This window comes from Suncus etruscus, chromosome 18 (genome assembly GCF_024139225.1).
Source record: "Suncus etruscus isolate mSunEtr1 chromosome 18, mSunEtr1.pri.cur, whole genome shotgun sequence".
NCBI lineage: Eukaryota > Metazoa > Chordata > Mammalia > Eulipotyphla > Soricidae > Suncus > Suncus etruscus.
Genome location: NC_064865.1, coordinates 33,278,438 through 33,300,054, shown reverse-complemented (window position 1 = coordinate 33,300,054; position 21,617 = coordinate 33,278,438). Strand labels below are relative to the sequence as shown.

The following is a 21,617-nucleotide window of genomic DNA, read 5'->3' as shown; positions in this document are numbered from 1 at the left end:
ACCTCTTCACATTATGTGTTAAGAAAACACACTCAGAGACACTGTCAAAAAGAGAATGAGCAATTCATGAGCCACAGCACGGGAATGTAAGTGAATCCTGTATCCGTCAGCAGCTGCTTCACAACTTAAAGAAAAGAATAATGAAGAGATAGGGTGAATGACAGAATTGGTAATATCCTAAACATGCTCACAATGTCCTAAGAATTCTCAAACCCAGTCATATCCCATTTGCCCAATTAATCCCAGAGCAAGCCTCTAGAAGAGCCTTACCTTTAGAATCTGAAAAACACATCTGTGTCAGCATCTGGAGGAAGAAAAGCAGGACAAGGTCCCAGCCCACATGAAATGGGACTAACAGAGAAACTCTGGCTCCCCATAGACTTCCTGTCTACACTCACATGAAATGGGACTAAAGGAGAAGCTCTGGTTTCCCTACGGACTCCTGCTTACTCTCAAAGGTCTCAGGGATCACACTTCCAGAAACTGACACTTGAAGTTTCATCATATCCTCTATTTTTGCCTGGAGGAAGAAAAGTTTACATTAGAAGGTCAGGGATGACACTGAGTCACACAATCACAGAGGAACTTTCTAGTTCTGAATCCCAGGACAAGTTATCTTTCATTTTCACAAACATAAGTTTTCCCCAAAAGTGTGAGCAGTCTCACTAACAAGGTAGAATAGATTATTCCCAGCATCGCAATCTGATTAAAAAAAAAAAACCAAAAACTCAAAGACAGTTCTGCACCCACTCTACCTGAGTGCTTTTTCTTGTAGATCACAGCTCCAGCAAACTCAACTCCAAGGAGAACCAGCCCAACAACGATACCCACAGTAGGGATGTTAGATTGAAGAGGGGGATGTTAGAAGGAAGGATAAAAAGGCTGGCTCATAGCTCAGCCCTCTAGCATTCCACCAATAGGACTCACCTAATAACTCCTGAGAACAGATTCAGTGCCCTGTTGCCCCTCCTTACCCCATTTCAGGGTGATGGGCTGTGGCAGACCCTGGTGATGCACATGGCACGTGTATCTCTGCTCCTCTCCAGAAGACACCACCACAGCCACCCACTTCTGGAAGGTTCCGTCCCCCGAAGGCCCGGTCTCCGACAGTTCTGTGTCCTGGGTCAGTTCCTCCCCATCACGCTGCCAGGTCAGGAAAATCTCCGCAGGGTAAAAGCCTAGAGCCCAGCACCTCAGGGTAACCTCACGGTCAGAGAAGGGGTGGTGGGTTTTGTGTCTTTTGGGGGGTTCTGAGGAAAAATAAATTAGAAATTTTATTTTTAGATTACTCCATGGTCCACTGAAACAGCACACAAGTGATCATCTTGAGAATGGCCAAGATAATTGCTTTACCTCTGCGGTGTGAGGATTAAAACTAATGCTATGCACTTTTCCAGTGACATACAACTTCCTCCTCTACTCAGGATAATTATTTTATAAGAGAAAGCTAAAATTAGACTGCTGCTTTTAAGAAACTGGGATAAAATCCTAATTTTTTGGCAAGGATTTTTTTTCTATAAAAATCCTATTTTTTGGGCCCGGAGAGATAGCACAGCGGCGTTTACCTTGTAAGCAGCCGATCCAAGGACCAAAGGTGGTTGGTTCGAATCCCGGTGTCCCATATGGTCCCCCGTGCCTGCCAGGAGCTATTTCTGAGCAGACAGCCAGGAGTAACCCCTGAGCACCGCCGGGTGTGGCCCAAAAACCAAAAAAAAAAAAAAAAAAAAAAAAATCCTATTTTTTGGTAGAAGGTGCAGGTCTCTTAAAAAAAAAGTCTATTGTTAACCTGGTGGAGGGTGAATGGATAAAGCAGGAGACAGGTCTCCAAAAAGTTGTTCTCAGCTTGAGAATAAAGCCTCCAGAGAAAACTGGGTTTCACACAAACTTTGGGATCCAAGGGAAACGAAATCTGTTATTTAAAGGAAGATGCTATTCTGGCACTGAGTCCTAGTTTTTTTCTTCCTTCTAGGGAGTCAGCCACGTTCTATCTGAAAGCCTGGAAGCGCTAGGGTCCTAGGACCTGTGCGAAGCAGCGTCTCCTTCCCGTTGTCCAGGTGCCTACGAAGGCATTGCGAGCGGGACCTTCAGGAAGTTTCCGTGGCGGCCAGCCTTTCCATCCGCCTCCCATTTGCGCCGGGTAATCAGAGCCGCCGTGTCCGCCGCGGTCCAGGAGCTCAGGTCCTCGTTCAGGGCGATGTAGTCGGCGCCGTCGTAGGCGATTTGCTCGTACCCGCGCAGGAGGCGCCCGTCCGGCCCCACGTCGCAGCCGTGCATATTCTGGAAGGTGTGGAACCCTGACGCGCCCCGTAGAGATTCATGAAAATGAAAATGAAATCAGGGCCAAGTTCCCTTCAATCACTCTTCCTGGGTCGCGTGCAGGGCAGGTCCCTCAGCTCAAGATGACTTTGCAACCTGAGCCTGGAGCGACCCCGAGTGGTCCTTGGGGGCCCTGCACCCGGGCCCTGCGCTCACCGGCCTCACTGTGATAGTAGTAGTCGCGCAGGTTGCTCAGGTGTTTTCGAAAAGTTTGCAGGTGATTCGTTGCTCTCGTAGTCTCCCGCTGGATATACTCGGCCCCGCCTGCGGTTCAGCCCTTTGTAGTGCGGAGTCGCTGTCGAAGCGCCCGATCTGAGTGTCGTCCACGTAGCCCACCACCATAAAGCGGGGTTTCTGGAGGCCAGGCTGGGCCATGCCAGTGACAAAATACCTCAGGGAGTGGGGACCTGGTGGCGACACAAACCAGACCCCTCGTCACCTCGTGCGGTCCAGGGTCCGAGAGTGATGGGCGGAAGGGAACTCGTAGGGCTCGGGAACGGAAAAAAGGCGGGGAGGACAGAGAAGGACGAAACTTTGGGGGGCACAAGTCGAGACAGAGGAACCTGGCCGGGGTGGGGAGGGGCGGCAATCTGGCTTGGGGACTACGGAGAGGCTTTTCTCAACGTGTCCTGCACCCCGCCGGGCTGTTCCCTCCCCTCCTACATGACTGTTTCCTCCGGACCCTTCACTCATCCGCCCGGGTCTGGGTCAGGCCCAGGGTCCCCGAGAGCAGCAGTAGGAAGGTCCGGGGCGCCACGACCCACATCTTCAGAGTCTAGACTCGACAGAGATTCTGCCTCCCAGCAAGTGGCAGCTTTCACTACCGAATTTCTGACGTAGAAGGCTAGAGGAGAAGAGAAACTCAAGAAAGGCAGCTTGCTCCAGGACGCTGTTATCTTCCGTTTTACAGTCACCACTCCAGATTCTGGGGCTTTGCTTTCGATGCTTTGTCCTCTGGTCTAAGGACTGAGATTTCTTTTTTATGTCATTTCAATATCTCTTTAAAGTTTTACAAGTGAGGGAGAACCCTATAGATAGTTTGCTTGATATTATTTATATCTATTAATATTTACCAAGTTAGGAATAGAAGTTGGAGACTTTCAAAAATTCATCATAATATAATTATATAATGGTAATTACCAAACTACTAAAAACACAACAAAATGTAATTTTAATGAAAATTACTATTTTATATAATAATTTTCACTATGATAAGAGTGAAACTAAAATTTTGCATTTTTACAAATCTTTCTTTTCTGTCTCATGTCACTAATAGAATTTCTTTCATAATTAATCTATTATTTGGGTGAAGTAATAAAAATACAGCTGCCAGGGCCGGGCAGTGGCGCTAAAGGTAAGGTGCCTGCCTTGCCTGCGCTAGCCTTGGACGGACCGCGGTTCGATCCCCCGGTGTCCCATATGCTCCCCCAAGCCAGGAGCAACTTCTGAGCACATAGCCAGGAGTAACCCCTGAGCGTTACCGGGTGTGGCCCAAAAACCAAAAAAAAAAAAAAAAAAATACAGCTGCCTACAAATCTGTAAAAGTAATATTTTCAATAACCTTTTCACATGGCTGTAGATAGTCAACTTTGATACTAAATTAAAAATACACAGCTAGGCCCAAAAACCGAAACTGAAAAGAAAACTAAATGTTATGTGTAAAATTTTAAGTATTATTAACTACAGTTGTTAGCAAATACTCCATTTCATAATTCTCTTTTCTCATAAATTTTTAAATAAAGATATTTTAATATCAACCAAAGTAATTTTAAAACCCTGGATGTTAACAAATAAGAAATGAGTGTTGGGGGCTGAAGTGATAGCACAGTGGTAGGGCCTCTGCCTTGTACACCGGCAAAGGCCAACCCCATACAGACCCCAGTTCTGTTCCCCTGAACCTGCCAAAAGCTATTTCTGAGCCCAGAGACAGAAGTAACCCCTGAGCACCACTGGGTCTAACTTAAAAACTAAAGTAAACCCTGAGCACCATTGGTGTGATGAAAGAAAAGAAAGAAAGAAAGAAAGAAAGAAAGAAAAGAAGGAAGGAAGGAAGGAAGGGAGAAGGAAGAAGGAAGGAAGAAAAAGAAATGGGCGTTGATAAATATTTTTGAATTAGAAACTACAGAAGTGAGTGGGGGTGTGGGGTGAGTTGGGCCCCTTGGTGGAGCTTGAAGGTACCCTAGGCTTTCCCCCATTATCCATTCAGCTCCTTAGGGAGGGTCTGGGCGGGGCCCTGAACTTCTGGCCTCCCAGCTTCTTGAAGTCACTGGTAATCTCTGTCCAGTCTATATTTTCAAAATCGCGCGGGGGCGATGCACAAGATACATTAATAGTACTCACTATCATTGATTTTTGTTTTTATGTATGCAGAATGTCCATTTTGTACTCTGCCCTTTTGCATACCCCTTCATAAGATCATATTTCTCTTTAACTTCCTTAACTTCTATCATCATTACTCCTCATTTACCCTTTCTAACTTAAGTACTGTAGAGTCCTAAGTCACAGATCAAAGTGGTGCCTGGAGTTAACACTCACCCAATATTTTAAAAGGCATAAAATGGACACTTATGTCTCTTCAACATTTTATGGGTGTTTTCTTTGACGGCTATAACTTTTGCTGAATATTTTCTTATACAGTGATGATCCCCCCCCCCATGTTTTTTTATCCTCTCTTTGTGAACTGCTCAATATGAAATTTGGTGTGAAAAAATCCCTCAGTTTAATGCTTATGTTTGAACCAAGTCATGGGTATTGTTGGAAATGTTCTTATGCCCCCATATATCTGATAGCACCACGTGGCTTTATTTCTTGTTTGCTTAGGCACACTAAAATGGGAAAATACTATACATACCAATAAGTTCTTATCTAATAGAGATGGGAACACACAAATCTTGTAGTGCAATGAGACCTTACACCCTGAACATTGACATAAAGACCTGGTACTGGCCTCAGAAGAATGGACATTCTTCATTCACCCCTGATCTAGAGAAGACATCCACGAAACATCCAGGTTTGTCTATAACATAACCTGGAAGCAATCCTCTACCACGGAAGACCCTACCACTGCTCAGACATCGACCTGCTCAAAAGACCCTTAACACTGAGAAGACTTAACAACAATGACCTGCTTACAGGACAGGGCTTCCTGCATTGCCCTTTAATGGTGAGGTGAAACGAGAGGACGCTCCACATCCTGACTTCTATGTAGGATATGCAGATTCCAGGATCTTTAATACAGAAACATGATACCAACGACAGAGACTGTATGAAACGTGTGTTGGCACTACGGACAATGTCTTGGATTGGACGATCTAACTTGCCTGGATCCTAGAGTTGGTCTTATGCCAGGAAACTTCAGGGGTAGGAGCTCTTTGTATTTAGGCCAAGGTTATTCCTTTCCATGCCTCTCATATTTTGGTGGGCCTATGCAAACAACAATTGCCACTCTAACACCATTTTTACTGTGCTCCTTTGACTCTAATTCTTAAAATGCACCCACTTAAAATTTGAGGTTAACAAGGTAATATGCATGTACATGGAAATGTAAAAAATACTATGCCTCTAATGTTTAAGGAGTTACGTAAGTTTTATGGCTTTAGATTGCCTTGTGTGCTACAATTTGGGGACTTGAGGGACAAAGTAATTGTACATGGATTCTGTTTTATTTATCTTAACGTTCTTTGGCTGAAAGTTCAAAGTTAAGATATCAGCAAGGGGACTTCTTCTGAGAATTATGTTATGGCTGATTGTCCTTCCACTGTAACTTTACCTTGTCCTCTTTCTTTGCATCTTTTGTTCTCATAATTCAAAATAAAAAATTAAAAAAAAAAGAAACTACAGAAGTACTTTCTATGCTTAGGAGAATAAGAAAAAAGAATCACTGTCCACTACAGATAATAACACTGGGATCTGGTGAATTTTCTTTTCTTTCCTTAAAATATGTTGGGGCATATTTCAATATCACAAATCACAGTATAAAGTTGTGCCAGGATTCCAACTTTCCATGTTTTCCTGATATTTTTTGGCCTAATTTTTGATTCAAGTAGCTGTTAATTAGCACCAAAAATAAAATTTCCATGGGGCATTATAATATTTTGGGGCTGAAACAAGAGCACAGCAGTTGAGGGTAAAGCACTTGCCTTGCATGCAGCCAATCTGGGTTCTAACCCCAGCATCCCATTTAGTCTCCAAGCCACACTAGGAGTGATCCCTAGCACAGAGCCATGAGTTGTCCTATGGTTAGGATACACCTCATGGAATATTAAAACTTTATATTGGTGTGCAGTTTATTTTGTAGAAAGAATCTTAATTTTCTGCTAGTACCAAAATAGTGTCTTCTGTACTTTTCCCTTATATGTCTTTTCACAAGTTATTAAAGGAAAAGTCCAAGTAGTCAATAATGCTAGGATATTATTTTTTTAAGTTACATAGATGTGAAAATAAGGTTGCTTGACTTGGTTTAGCTAAGATTTTTTTTCCTCCTTGTATAATTATATTTAAACATTTTAAATGATTTTTAGATTGTAAGAGGCCTGATATGTTGTAGTTGTTGGTTGGCTATTTTTTAAAAATAATATCCACATTATTTATATGTATATGATTTAGATTGATTTTTAAAATATTTTATTAGGGCCCGGAGATATAGCACAGCGGTGTTTGCCTTGCAAGCACCCGATCCAGGACCTAAGGTGGTTGGTTCGAATCCCGGTGTCCCATATGGTCCCCCGTGCCTGCCAGGAGCTATTTCTGAGCAGACAGCCAGGAGTAACCCCTGAGCACCACCAGGTGTGGCCCAAAAACAAACAAAAAATTTTTTTATTATAAATCAATTTAATTAGCAATCATATTTTCTGGGAGTACTTTACTTAGCTCTCATTTATTTGTTGGAGACCTCAGTTGTAATCACTGTCTTGGTAGAACCTTCAAGAGAACCTTCAAGGTTCTCTCTTGGTAGAACCTGATAGTTCTGTGGGACTCTTAACCAAGTCCCTGGGCTAGTTCCAGGGTTAGGCAGACTATAAAGTGTGACACTCTGTACTTACCCCATGTAGTTTTCCTATGGTCTTGGAACAAGAGAGTTGGATGTGAAGTGAGAGACTTCCTCTGAGAATAAGGTAAAGCGACTCCTTAATTTCTGTTCTGAGGGTCCCATGACTTTGTATCAAGGTATATGATAAAGAACCACCATAACTCATGGAAGAGGGTGATTGTTTCCTGGAACTATATCCTAAGGGTTGAGACACTCAACATGGGCTCAGCTGGTAATGAGCTTGTCTCATCAATAGGACAGGGTTCTTTGATCCTGGCTTGGCAGAAAAGCTCTTTATTTTTGTGTGGACTAGGGATTCTAAATTTGTGTTGCCTTGTTGTTACTATTGTTGTACTTAATAGAAACTGTGGCTTGGGCCTAATACACTATATAGAAAATTCTGTCTTCAAAAACCAACATGTGCTTGGAATTTGTGCAAGTGTAAAAACTTTTGTAATTAATTTTAAATTCCAATATTTTAAATGATAATCAGTTTCTTACTTATAAAGTTGGATTATTTTTTAGAATTTTTAATAAAAACTATTGCTTCCTTCCACTATAACCTATACTTTCTTCTATGATCATATATTTTTTAAATAAAATCTAAATGTGACATAAAAATACACAGAGAGATATCACAGCAGTAGGGCATTTGCCTTGCATGCAGCCCACCAGGGATTGACTCAGGTTCGATTCTCAGCATCTCATGTTGTCCCCGAGCCTGCCAGGAGCAATTTCTGCATACAGAAGTAACACCTGAGAGCCGCTGGTGTGGTCCAAAAACCAAAATTAAAAAAAGTGTTCATCATTTCTTATTATTAGAGACATCCAAATTAATACAATAGTGAACTATCACCTCATACAAGTGAGAATGGCATATACCAAAAGACTAGAAAAAAATTGTGCTGGGCAGATATCATGAAAAAGAAACTTTCATGCACTGTTGGTGGGAATGTTGTCTGGTTCAAGTTCTATAGATAGCATTATGGAACTTAGTTCAGAATGTAAATAGGCTTCATATCATTGATCCAGGGATTCTAGTTCTTAGTATTTACCTTAGTAATACCTTAGTATTCTACTTCTTAGTATTTACCTCTAAGAAAGCTTAAAAGATAAAATGCACACCTATGTTTATTTCAGTGCTCAGTAATTATTCAGGACATATAAATAACTCATATCTACAAAGCAGATGAATGAATAATGAAATTGTGATATATATGCACAATGGAGCCAACAAGGAATAATAAAGCCATGCAATTTGTTGCAACTACTGAACTGAAGGATATTTTATTAAGTGACATAAATTAGGACAAGGACAAATTTCAGGTATTCTCACTAGTCTGTAGTATAAAGAATAACATGACAAGGGAAAGTAAGTTATCAAAGGTGAAAAAACTCTTGGCCCTAGATTATGGAAATGAAAACTCCAGGGAAGGAGAGAAGTGGAAGTAGGACGGAAGAGGGTGGTATTGAGGTAGTATAAGGTAGTGTAAGGGTCATGAATCTTCTAGAGGAAAAGTAGATATAAGGGTCAAGAAACGTATAGAGGCAGGGCCACAGAGATAGCACAGTGGTAGGGTGTTTGCCTTGCATGCAGAAGGACAGTGGTTCGAATCCCAGCATCCCATATAGTCCCCCTAGCCTTCCGTGGGGGCGGGAGGGTGACTTCTGAGCCTAGAACCAGGAGTGGCTTCTGATCGCTGCAGAGTGTGACCCAAAAACCAAAACCAAAACCAAAACCAAAAACAAAAAAACCAACAAGAAAGAAAGAAAGAAAGAAAGAAGAAAGAAAGAAAGAAAGAAAGAAAGAAACTTATAGAGGCAAAGTATCTGAATACCTACATACTCTAGTATAAACCGAATTTTTCTGGCACAAAATTTGTGCCGAAAAACCTGAACTCGACTTATATATGGGTCATACAGGTTATGCACACGCACCAAATCAAATGAATGTAGTTTCCAGTCATCTGCTGTCAACTGGAGGGGGCGGTGCTTCAGCTCAGTCCACACAAGTCATGGCTGAGCTGAAGAGGTAGGCTGAACTGAACTGGATGCCACTGAACTATTTAACCCACAATATTCTGCGCTTTGTATGAGACCAACAGCAGTGATATTATAGCTGCAAATTCAGTGATAATGACAATGTCTATGCTGATACCTTCACATCAGATACAGCTGAAGCTCTGTTTGGACATACAGATGCTGAGGAGGAGGAGGAATCCAGTTTTGAAAGATTTTAACCTTTGTGATTTAGCTTGATTACCTGTTAAGTGAGGTTTTCTGCACTTTTAAATTTTAAAGTTATTGTTGCTATTTACAGTTTTTCTTTAGCAAGAAATATTGAAAAACATTTAATCTACTGATTCCTCAACTACTGTAATTGTTTTGGCTATATATTTTTATTTTTGAAATTTATCAGTGGCTACTGCAGTTTCCACTTCGGTTTAGACTCGAGTCACTAAGTTTCCTCAGTTTTTAAAGTAAAATTGGGGGGGGGGAATCTGCTTATACTCGAGTATATAGGTATATCTATACCACTACTGTAAGCTACAAAAATTAAACTTTAAATGTGCCTGTCAAGGAGGCAGATTGGGAAGTAGAGAACCTGGAATGATTGGTAGAGAATATGGACACTAGTGGTGGGATTGGAATTGAAAATTTGTGACTGAAATTTTATTCTTAACAATCTTCCAAAGCATAGTCCCTAAATAAACATCTTAAAATTTATTTTTATTTGTAATAAGGTAAATTAAATCTTGCTAGGTATAACCCACATAAGGAATATGTTTTTGGGGGTTACACCTGGGGGCACTTAGGAGTTACTCCTGGCTTTACACTCAGATATTAATTATTCCCTGCGGACTTTGGACCACATCAGATACCAGGCATTTAATCCTGGTTGGCCACGTTATAGGCAAACTCCCTACCTGCTGTGCTGTTACTCCAGCATCGAAAGTAAAGAATCTTACTCACAGCTAAGACATAGAATAGATCCTGAAACTAAAACGTTAGAGAACCACTGACTCAGTCTTCGAACGAGATGATGTGACAAAGAATGTCAGAACTCTGCCTAAGGGACTTGGTATTGGAACCTTTGGTGCGGAGGTTTCTCCATCTCTCTAACCCAGCGCTTCTCAATTATTTTCTGTCATAACCACCCCCCCCCAGGAAGAAAAAACATTTTTTCGCGCCCCCGAGCGACTGTAAATAGTATCTTTATTAAAAAAAAACTTTAACCTACAAAACAAAATATATAAAATAATTTGAGCTGATTTTTTAATCAAAGGTGATATCTGTATTAATGGTTTTTGCAATGAGTACGTTTTGCAATGCATAGCTTTTCGAAGCGGGGTTTGAATTAGGACACAGCAACTCTCAGCTCCAGAGACATACAGAGACATAAACAGGGCGCTTAGCTTGTTATGCAGTGTTTGCCGAGGTCAAACGCACCCCCCCGTTTTACGGAGCCTCGCGTCTCCCCTGGGGGACTCAAACTGAACCTGTTTCGAGTCTATTAGCCAGATACTCCTGACGTGTCCCCTGTCTTCACTCCCAAGGGTTGCCAACATTTTAGAGAAACCAGTCGGAGTCTAACAGCTCGACTACAAATCCTCACTAGGTCAAGGGGGGAACTCCGCGATGGTTTATGCAGTCTCCCTACTGCTTGCTCATGGGGACACTGGCCCAAACCTGGGCGGGTAAAGTCGAGTGGGAATGGTCCCGAGCGAAGGAAGGGACGATGGCCAGGCAGGAGGGCAGGACTCCCGAGGAGATTTTCCGCGGTAACAGGCACTGCTTGCTTTCTCCAATTAACAACCCAGCCTCCCCTGGTCTTTGCCTTCTCCGTTCTGCCACCCTTTTCTCTCTCCATGCCTCTTTCCCTTCCACCAGGGCACCCTCGAACCTGGTACAGGTTGCGATGAGGCGGGTTCGGGACGGGTCTCATCCTCTGCCCGGTCCCAGGTTTCCACTTTCTGAGATATTTCGTTACTGGGGTGTCCCGGCCCGGCCAAGGGAAGCCCCGCTTCATCGCCGTCGGCTACGTGGACGACACGCAGTTTGGACGGTTCGAGAGCCAGAGGGCAGAGCCGCAGGTTCCGTGGGCGGAGCTGTTGTGGCCCGAATAGTGGGAGCCGGAGACTCTGCGAGCCAAGGACGGCGCCCAAATTTTCCAAGTGAGCCTGAACAGCCTGCGCGGCTATTACAACCAGAGCGAGGATGGTGAGCGCTGGGTCGAGATCCAGGGCGGGTTGGGGACGACCCGAGGCTCTGGGACACGACCCGAACTGTTTATAGCCTTGGAGGAGACTCTGAGACTTGGGCCCGGTTTCGTTTCCCGTTCATGATTAATCTGGGCGGTCGCGGGGTGGGGTCTCAGGCTCTCACACCCTTCAGAACATGCACGGCTGCGACCCGGGGCCGGACGGGCGCTTGCTGCGCGGGTACTTTCAGTCTGCCTACGGTGGCGCCGACTATATCTCCCTGAACGAGGACCTGAGCTCCTGGACCGCGGCCAACACGGCGGCTCAGATCATTAAACACAAGTGGGAGCGCAAGTGGGAGCGGATGGCTCAATACCAGAGGATCTTCCTGGAGGGGATGTGCGTGGAGTGGCTCCTCAGACACCTGGAGAACGGGAAGGAGACGCTGCTGCGCAAAGGTATCAAGGCCTTCTGATTTCCTGGGATGGGGCGGAGGGGGAGAGGGAAGAGGGGAAGCAGAGGAGGAAGAGGAGGAAGGATGGGGGGAGGAGGAGGCTGACTTCCTAAGAGGAGGGAAGCCAGTGAGTTCAGTGTGAGACTAGTGCCCTCCTGGTGTGTACAGGGAAAAATCTGTAAAAGATTCTTTTCCATACCAGAGAGAGAGAGAGTCTTGCCCACATTTCTCAAAGGGCAGTCAAGGATTCCAATCTCCCACTAGTGCCCTCCTGGTGTGTACAGGGAGAAATCTGTAAAAGATTCTTTTCCATACCAGAGAGAGAGAGTCTTGCCCACATTGCTCAAAGGGCAGTCAAGGATTCCAGTCTCCCCTGGTTTACATAGGCCCTTTCTAAAGCTACAGGTCAGGCTCCTTTCCACCGAGAGGATGATCTGTGAACCATGAACTATGACTTTATTGCATATAATTCTCAGATAAGAAAATGCTTGGAGCCTAAATCCTACTTTTCTCGTCAATCATTCAACCTCCTACCCCCATGTCTGCATTAAAGGTAGTACTTGCATGTTACCCAAATAATCATTCCATAAAAATATATGAAATAGAATTTTACCTCAGTTTTCTGAGTTAGGCAGGTATTTGAATTTTGTGCTTCCTTCTTTCAAAACAACAAGCATGTGAATCAAAGAATATGTCTTAGTGTTAAAGCGCTTATATTGATACATGAAATAGGGTTTGACTAAGATACCACTAAGGTAAACCAGTTATCTTCTCCATTCTCAGGGGGGTCATTTGCATTCTGCTTTACAAGACCATGGAGTAATGCAAAGTGAATTTTCTCATTCTTTCTTACAGAGCCCCCCAAAGGACGCATAACCTACCACCCTTTCTCTGAACATGAGGTTACACTCTGTTGTGTATGTAAATATTTTAGGGGATTACTATGTTACTCACCCTAACCTGATTGGTGATTGTGCCCTACCCTAGGGTGTGACCTGGCTTTCTGCCCCCACCCTAGGGTAGTACCTGATTCTGCTTCCACCATTGGTTGGTATCTGATCCCACCATTGGGTGGTACCTGATTCTGGGGGATTAAAAACAAGGGTCTGTGGAAGGCGAGGGGCTCTAATATGAGTGATGAAGATGGGCTCAGTTCGTTTTTGAAGAAGCTGCTGTAATCGTTTAAGTAAGTTTTGTATGATTGGGTTATTAGCATTAAGGGAAGAAGTGGCTATCACATGACATAAATTTACCACATACAAAGAATCAGAAACTATATTCATGGCTTCAGATACATTTTCAAATAGGTAAATTAACGTTGCTAATTCAACTTTCTGTGCAGATTTATATTTGGTATCTATGGTCATATTAATGTTGTCTCCGGTTATTCCTCCTTTTCCATTTTGGGATCCATCAATGTAAAAAACCTTGGATTTGGGAATAGGGGAATCCCGAACAATTGAAGAAATAACAAACTGAGTTTTCTTTAAAAAGTCCCAAGTTTTTCCTGCTGGATAATGGGAGGATATTTCTCCTGTGAAATCTGAGAGGGCCCTTTGTAGAGATTCATTAAGAGGCAATATTGACTCAATTTCCTTTTTTGGTACTGGCAAAACTATTATATCTGGGTCAAAACCTAGTAAAGATATAGATCTGAGTCTTGCCTTGATAATAATCTCTGAAATCAGTTGCAAGTAGGGGACAACTGAGTGAGGCTGTTTGTTTTGTAAATACACCCATTCCAAAGGTCCTGACTGTTACATCAGGGCCCCTGTGGGGGTTTCTATAGTAGGGAAGATTAACAGAAATACCTTTTCTCCTGGGATGAATCTTAAGAGAAACGATTTTTATAATCTGCTCAAGAAGATGTCCAATTCATTTTTGGCAGCTGTTGTTAAGTTTCTCAGGCTATCTAAAGCAGGGTCACCCTCCTACGTTTTAAACAGATTAGATAACTCTGCATTCGGGATTCCTAGTGAAGGGTGGAGCCAATTTACATCACCTAAAAGTCTCTGAAAATCATTAACCGTTCTGAGGTTTTCTTTTTTGATAGAAATCTTTTGTGGACGTATAGACGTCCGGTCCAAAATAAAACCCAAATATTGATACAGTGGCATTATCTGTATTTTTTCTAAAGCTATTTTCAGTCCTGATGTTTGTAAACAGTCAATGCATAAGAGTATAAGTCCCATAAATCTGTTTCATTGTTCATTGTGAGCAAGATATCATCTGTATAATGAAATATCATGGCTTGAGGAAATTTTTCACGAGCAGAGCTCAAAACCTTATCTACAAAAAACTAACACATTGTTGGGGAATTCAGCATGCCCTGGGGGAGAACAGTCCATTGGAAACGTTTTCAGGGATGGGTATTATTGAGAAAAGGAACTGAGAATGCAAAACGTTTTTTATCATCTGGGTGAATAGGAATATGGTAGAAGCAGTCTTCAGCTCAATTATAATTAATGGCCATTCCTTTGGAATAACTACAGGTAAGGGTAAACCAGTTTGCAATTTGCCCATAGATATCATGGATAAATTTACAGCTCTAAGATCCATCAAAAGTCTCCATTTACTGGATTTCTTTTTTATAGTGAATATAGGTGAATTCCATTGAGAAAAAGATGGTTCAATATGTCCTAAACTTAGCTGTTCCTCCACTAATTCTTTCAGCACCTTTAATTTGTCAGTTTTAAGGGGCCACTGACCTGTCCAAATTGGTTCATCAGATTTCCATTTTATTTTTATGGTGCTGGTGTTTTTATGGTAGTGGCCCCTACTAAAATTTTTTGGTTTTTAAATCAAAAGAAGGTTCGGGCTCTTCTGGAGCTAATGGAGTTGGAATTCTGCTTTCCACTGTTTGTGTAGGTCACGGCCCCACAGGGATGGTGAAAATGGGCCCACGTGAGGTCTGATTATCGCCTTTTGATTTTCTGGGCTGTAAAATATCATAGTCCTCGTACTCAACAGACAGGAGTTCAGGCCTCCTATTCCTTCTAACGAATACGGGATTTCCTGAAGAGGCCAATTTTCTGGCCATTCTTTATCAGTAATTACGGTAACCCGAGCACCCATATCTATCATTCCGTCAAAGGGTTGCCCTTCCAAGTGAAGTTTGATCATTGGGTGTTCATCTTTACATTTAGTAACCAGAGCCATGATTGGGTTTTGAGCAGCACCCGGATCTGTGCTTCCAAAACCTCCAATTCTAGTCTTTTCTGAAGTCCCAAATTTGACATAAGGCACTATTACTATCTGGGCAATCGCTTCTCCTTTTTTAAAGGTCCTTGTAACTGGTACAGTAATAACTACAATGATTTCTCCCATAGAATCTGAGTTAATGACACCAGTGATTACTGATATACCCTTTATGTTGAGGGAACTTCTACCAAGAATCAAACCCATAGTATCTGGGGGTGGCGGGCCCACAATGCCAGTTTCTAACATGTAAGGGCATGCTCCTGGGTAAATTGTAATGTCCTCTGGGCATAATATGTCTAATCTGGCACTCCCTGATGTGGAGTGAATTAATTCCCTTATCGTGATGAATTTTCTTGGGCTGGGCTTGGAAGGATTATTGTCTGTGAGCTTTGCCCCTGATTTGGAAGGGCCTGGGGGGAGGCCCTGTGGGCGTTTCCCTGCATCTTGTATGTGTGTTCTTGAGGAGCTGAATTTATAAGGAAACGGCAATTTCTTTTGATATGCCCCTGTTTTCCACAATGGTAGCATGCGATTTGCCTCCTGGGGACCGTGTTGAAACCTCTACTTAGGTTATTATCAATGAGGTTTCTGGATCTGCAATCTTTCACCCAGTGGCGACCCCTTTTGCATTTTGGGCAAAGACCTGGTTTAAGGAAAGTGTCCTGTCCCCGAGGGGAGTAAGGCATTGTTCCCTTGGTAACTGGGAAGGTTTGTACTGAGTCTAAGTGGGGTGGGGGTTGGGTTCCCCATAGACATTCTGACAGGCATAAAGGTAATCATTCACATCTGCCTTTTCATTTAATGTATTCAATACTAATCTACAGGCCAAATTTGCATTATGATAAGCCAAAGATTTTACTAGAAAGTTTCTCATCTCCTCATCTTCGACTTGTAACTTCAGATCATCTTTAATCTTACCTACAAACTGCATATGACTCATAAGGGCCTTGGGTAATTTTTTTTTTGTGTGTGGTTTTTGGGTCACACCCGGCAGTGCTCAGGGGTTATTTCTGGCTCCAGGCTCAGAAATTGCGCCTGGCAGGCACAGGGGACCATATGGGGCGCCGGGATTCGAACCGATGACCTCCTGCATGAAAGGCAAATGCCTTACCTCCATGGTATCTCTCCGGTCCCTCCTTGGGTAATTTTTAAAAAGTTTCCTCTACCAATGCTGTTAGAATCAATTTTTTCCCATGATGACAGTGCAATATTCCTAATTAAATTTAAGATTTCTTTAGGTAAAGTTTCTTGTGTCTGAATATTTGCAAATTGATTTTCTGCCATCTTTAATTCATAAGATAGAGTAACACCTGCCACTTGCTTTTTCGTACCATCTGGGCTATATAATTTGGCTTTTATGCCTTCTGAATAGTACATTTCCCATTCAGTTCACTGTTTAGATGACAGGCATATTTCAGCGATTCTTTTAAAATCATACAAAGTCCAAGATGAGTTATGGCTCTGAAGTCTTAGTAACTCCACACTGTATGGTGATTTTGGCCCATACTCTTTACATGCTTTTTTAAACTGATCTAATTCTTCCATCTGATAGGGTACATAGTTAGAAACATTTACCCCGTGTAAAGGGGATGAGGCCGGATTAGCAAAATTACTCTGAATAGAGCTCTGAGGCCATGCGTGTGGTTCATCGTCTGAATCTGCACTGTTGTGCGATTCAATTTTGTGAATAGAACGAGGCCTTCTGAAGTTAGCACTGGAGGTTGATCATTGTCTGAGTCACTACTGTCATGCAATTCACTAGAATCAGGCTTAACTTTCCGAGTTGTTTTTCTTCCAGAAAAAAATTCTATATTGTTGATGGTGGGGCTGGATTCGTCAGCCCGCACCTTGGTCTGAGTTTTTGTGAGATAGATTTCCTTATTATCCATACTGGTTTTAGCCTCACCATTTCTACACTTTCTATTTCCTAAATACCAGCCAATAACTATGCTCACAGTAATAACATGAGCCAACACAGAAATTCCACAAACTATGATGGCTGGAGACAATGCAATTTTCATTTGAAATATAGACCACAACTATCCAACTGCAGTGATTGTCCTTAGATCAAAGCCAATTAGTTTTAAACAAAATGGAATAATCTACTTGTATACTAGAGAACCAATGCGTAAGAAAAAAGGTGGCAAAACCCACATGACTAACCACAGAAACCATTTAATGGTCAGCAGAGGAAATTTCCAATGAAGTATTTCACTTACAGTTTTTGAGGGTCCAGGTTCAGCCTGTTCGGGCACCATTATGTTGCAAGCCCTGAAGAGGTTGACTGATGGAGGGATGGAGGATGAGGTCTTTCCCCTTCAGCTCGGATCACGAGTCTGCCACCCTGTCTAGCCTACGGTTGTCAGGCGAAACGGCAGGTAAACAGCTTGCAGACAGTCAGGCGTGTGGAAATATTAGCTTTATTCGGTGGACAAGACTGAAGTCCAAAGCCTCAGTGTTGCATTAAATAATTAGCGATGGTGCTGGATAGAAGTGGATGAATTTTTCTCTGCCATCTTCCCTTTGAACTCCATGCTGGCCAAAGACCAAAAGACAGAGCCCGAGAGCCTAATCCCCTGGGTCACAGGTTTTATCTACCTTTTCCAAGACCCCTCCTAGGTCAAGTTACCTAGGGAGAAAGGGTGGGGGATGAGGCTTCACCTCAGCATCAGTTTCTGCCCCAAAGGCCTCTCGCCTTCCACAGACCCTTGTTTTTATCCCCCAGAATCAGGTACCACCCAATGGTGGGATCAGATACCACCCAATGGTGGAAGCAGAATCAGGTACTACCCTAGGGTGGGGGCAGAATGCCAGGTCACACCCTAGGGTAGGGCACAATCACCGATCAGGGTATGGTCAGTAACATAATCATCCCCTAAAATATTTATATACACAACAACAAACAAATAATCAAAAGATGTGTTGGCCACAGAGGAATGCTCCTCGGATGTGGGTCCTGGAGAGATTATGTCCTTGGTGTCTTCTGGGCTGCCTCCAGCAGAAAGAAGCAAAATTGACTTTTGGCTTATTTAATTGGCTGTTTTATAATTAGCTTATTTTGTTGGCTTACTTGAAGTTTCAGCACATCTTATTTCTTTAATGCCTGGAGGAAGAAAACATCACATGTGAAGGTCAGGGAGGACAATGGGACATGCGATCACAGAGCAACTTTCTACTGCTGAATTCCAGTAAATTTTTTAGAATTCTGACTTAAGGTTCAGGAAGCACAAAGGTTCTTGAACTGGACCAGCCACCTTCTAAAGATCTATCCTCAAGAGGAAAATTCTCCCTAAGACCTATGCTAGAATTTAAGTGTTCTTCACCAGAATTACTAGGTGAAAAGTTGTCTTTCATTATCATAAATATGAGTTTTCCAAAAGTGTGTGATCAATTTTACTATAACTAGCAACACACACATATATGCAACACACCACACATATATGTATGGTATGTCCAGCTAACATGGTCAAATAGCTTCCATCCAGCAATGCAATATGACAAGAAACTAAAAACAGTTTTACATTCACTCTACCTGAGTGCTTTTTCTTGTAGATCATAGTTCCAGCAAACATAGTGACCACAGATCCAAGGAGAACCAGGCCAACAGTGCTACCCACAATGGGGGTGGAAGATTGAAGAGGGGGATCTGGGAAGGAAGGATGAAGAATGTCTGACTCCAGGCTGGCCCCTTGTCAAGTTCTCTAACATTTTAGAGATGGGACTCACCTGATTTCCCTAAGAGAGGCAGTGTGCCCCGCCCCCTTACCCCATCTCAGGATGTCAGGCTCTGGCAGACTCTAGTGTTGCACATAGCATGTGTATCTCTGTTCCTCTCCAGAAGGTACCACTACAGCCGCCCACTTCTGGAAGGTTCCATCCCCTGAAGGCCTGGTCTCCACAAGTTCTGTGTCCTGAGTGAGGTCTTCCCCATCTCTCTGCCAGGTCAGGGAAATCTCCGCAGGGTAAAAGTCCAGAGCCCAACACCTCAGGGTGACCTCATGGTCAGAGAAGGGGTGGTGGGTTATGTGTCTTTTGGGAGCTTCTGAGGAACAAAATTAAGAAATTTCACTATAAACTACTCCATGGTCTGCTGAGACTTAGCACACATCTTGAGGATGGACAAGATAATTGCTTTATCTCTGTAATATGATGATTAAACACTTTTCCAGTGATACATCCTCTTCCTCCACTCAGGATAATTTTTTTTTTTTTAAAGAGAAAGCTAAAATTTAGATCCTGGCTTACTCAAGAAGCGGGGCTAAAACACATTTTCTGGCAAGGATCTTTTCTTCTACAAAAATTTCTATTTTTTTGGTAGAAGGTTCAGGTCTCTAAAAAGAACAGTCTATTGCCAACCTAGTGGAGGGTGAATGTCTGAAAAAAAGCAGGAGTCATATCTTCAGTTATTCTCAGCCTAAGAATAAGACCTCACAGAGAAAATTGGGTTTCACTCAAAGTTTGTTTGGAGTCCAAGTGAAATGAAATCTGTTATATAAAGGAGGGTCTCTTCTTCCTCCATAGGAAGACTGAGGTCCTTCCTTCACTCTTTTGAGACACAGGTCTGCAAATTTGCCTGCAGGCAAATTTCTTTCTGATACAGAACATGGAACACAGGTGGATTCCCCTACCCAAATCTAGACCAGAAGAAGAGATGCTGTTCTGGTACTGAGCCCTATGATTTTCTTCCTGTGGGGAGTCCACCCGGCCTAGAGAGCATCATCAGAAAGCATGGAAGCACTATGGTCCTGGTACCTGTGCGCAGCAGCGTCTTCTTCCCGTTCTCCAGGTGTCTGCGAAGCCACTCCACACATTCCCCCTCCAAGAAGTTTCTGTGGCGCTCAGTCACACCGTTCCTCTCCCACTTGCGCTGGGTGATTTGAGCCGCTGCGTCGGCCGCGGTCCAGGAGCGCAGGTCCTCGTTCAGGGCGATGTGGTCGATGCCGTCGTAGGAGAATTGCTCGTACCCGTGCAGGAGGCTCCCGTCCGGCCCCACGTCGCAGCCGTGCATATTCTGGAAGGTGTGGAACCCTGACCCGTCCCGCAGAGATTCATGAAAATGAAATTAGGGAGAAGTTCCTATCACTCTTCTTGGGCTGAGGTGCAGGGCAGGTTCCTTGGCTAAGAGGACTTTGCAACCTGAGCCTGGGGCGACCCAAGGTGATTGTGCCCTAAACCCGGCTCCTTCACTCACCGGCTTCACTGTGATTGTAGTAGTCGCGCAGGTTGTTCAGGAGCACTCGGAAAAATGGTACGTGATGCATTGCTCTCGTAGTCTCCTGCTGGATGTATTTGGGTCCCACCTGCTCCACCCAGGGCGCCTGCGGTTCAGCTCTTTGTAGTGCAGAGTGGCTGTCGAAGCGCCCGATCTGAGTGTCGTCCACGTAGCCCACTACCATAAAGCGGGGTTTCCAGAGGCCAGGCTGGGCCATCACAGTGACAAAATATCTCAGGGAGTGGGAACCTGGGGGCGACACTGAAACCAGACCCCTCACATCACCTTGCGTGGTCCAGAGTTCGACAGTGACGACGGTGCGGGGAGGGAGGGAGGGAGGGAGGGAGGGAGGGAGGGAGGGGGAGAGAGAGAGAGAGAGAGAGAGAGAGAGAGAGAGAGAGAGAGAGAGACAGAGACAGAGAGAGAGAGAGAGAGAGAGAGAGAGAGAGAGAGAGAGAGAGAGAGAGAGAGAGAGGAGAGAGAGAGGAGAGAGAGAGGAGAGAGAAAGAGAGAGAGGAGAGAGAGGAGAGACGAGAGAGGAGAGAGAGGAGAGAGAGAGGAGAGAGAGGGGAGAGAGAGGAGAGAGAGGGGAGAGAGAGGAGAGAGAGGGGAGAGAGAGAGGAGAGAGAGGAGAGAGAGAGGAGAGAGAGGGGAGAGAGGGGAGAGAGAGGGGAGAGAGAGGGGAGAGATAGAGGGGAGAGGAGAGGGGAGAGAGAGGAGAGAGAGGAGAGGAGAGAGGAGAGAAAGAGAGGAGAGAGAGAGAAAGAGAGAGGAGAGAGTGAGAAGAACTAAGCTTTGGGGCGCAAGTTGAGACAGAGAGGGACCCGGACGTTGTGGGGGGCGGCAATCTGGCCCGGAGACTGCAGAGAAGCGTCTCTCCCCTTTCCTGCAACCCGCAGGGCTGTCCCCTCTCTTCCCGCAAAGACTGTTTCTTCCGAACCCTTAACTCACCCGCTCCTGTCTGGGTCACAACCAGGGTGCCCGAGAGCAGCAGTTGGAGGGTCAGGGGGACCACGACCCATATCATATCCTCAGAATCCAGAGGAGACTCTTGGCTCCTAGCAAGTTCCACACTTCACTACCAGGAATCTGTCGGAGGCTAAAGAGCTCTAAACTTCGAAATCCAATGGGGGTGAGCATAAGGGCTGCAGGCGCTTCTGACGTGGAAGGCTAGAAGAGAAGCGAAACACAAATAAGGCAAGC

At 44.0% G+C, this 21,617-nt stretch overlaps 1 protein-coding gene and 3 pseudogenes across 1 annotated transcript in view; 1 reads left to right on the top strand and 3 right to left on the bottom strand.

The window, feature by feature from the left end:
* PRR3 (proline rich 3) overlaps positions 1-21,617 on the bottom strand; it is a 641,937-nt gene that overhangs the window by 239,972 nt on the left and 380,348 nt on the right. The window lies entirely within an intron of this gene.
* On the bottom strand, positions 888-3,082 carry LOC125996471 (popy Class I histocompatibility antigen, A-1 alpha chain-like; annotated as a pseudogene).
* Positions 10,401-16,908, top strand: LOC125995777 (class I histocompatibility antigen, Gogo-C*0203 alpha chain-like; annotated as a pseudogene).
* On the bottom strand, positions 17,305-21,441 carry LOC125995775 (patr class I histocompatibility antigen, A-2 alpha chain-like; annotated as a pseudogene).